Genomic DNA, 581 nt, shown 5'->3' with positions numbered 1-581 from the left:
CCCGGCCCGGCGCGCGTCCGCAGCAGTCTGCGGGCGGAGGGCGAGGACCGGCCGGGGGCGGCGGTGGCACAAAGGAGGCGCGGGCGTCCCGGAGCCCGCCCCCCTCCCGTGGCCCTGGCTCGGAGGTGGACTTGGAGGGGGACAGGATCTGCTCCCGTCGCCCCAGCCGGGGACTTGGGTTCACAGCCGACAAATGAAAGGGCGCTGTTGTCTTTGCTAGCGCCTGGGAGAGGGCGGGGGCGGGACCCTCCCGGGACCCTCCCTCCCAAACATCTGGCGCTCCCAGACCTGGAAGGAGGCGGAGTGCGGGGCCGCCAGCCGCGACCCTGCGCAGAGTGGGTGGTGGCTGATGGGTGCCCTGAAAGAAAGTGTCCTCCTTTTGACGGGAGTGTGGCTTTTAATTTTTCGGCTGGAAGGAACTGAGCAGTGCAGTGTAGCAGACGCTTCTGTCGAGAAACACTGCAAGGCGGTGTGAGAGATTCCCAGCCCCTCGGAGATCTCTGCGGGCCCTCAGACCTGTGCTGTGGACTCTTGAAGGTCCTGTCGTGTTCTCCCCAAAACCGAGGCGAGTATTACGTGTC

Source organism: Psammomys obesus, unplaced genomic scaffold, assembly GCF_907164565.1.
Source record: "Psammomys obesus unplaced genomic scaffold, mPsaObe1.curated_primary_1811, whole genome shotgun sequence".
NCBI lineage: Eukaryota > Metazoa > Chordata > Mammalia > Rodentia > Muridae > Psammomys > Psammomys obesus.
Note: the sequence above shows the minus strand (reverse complement) of the source record.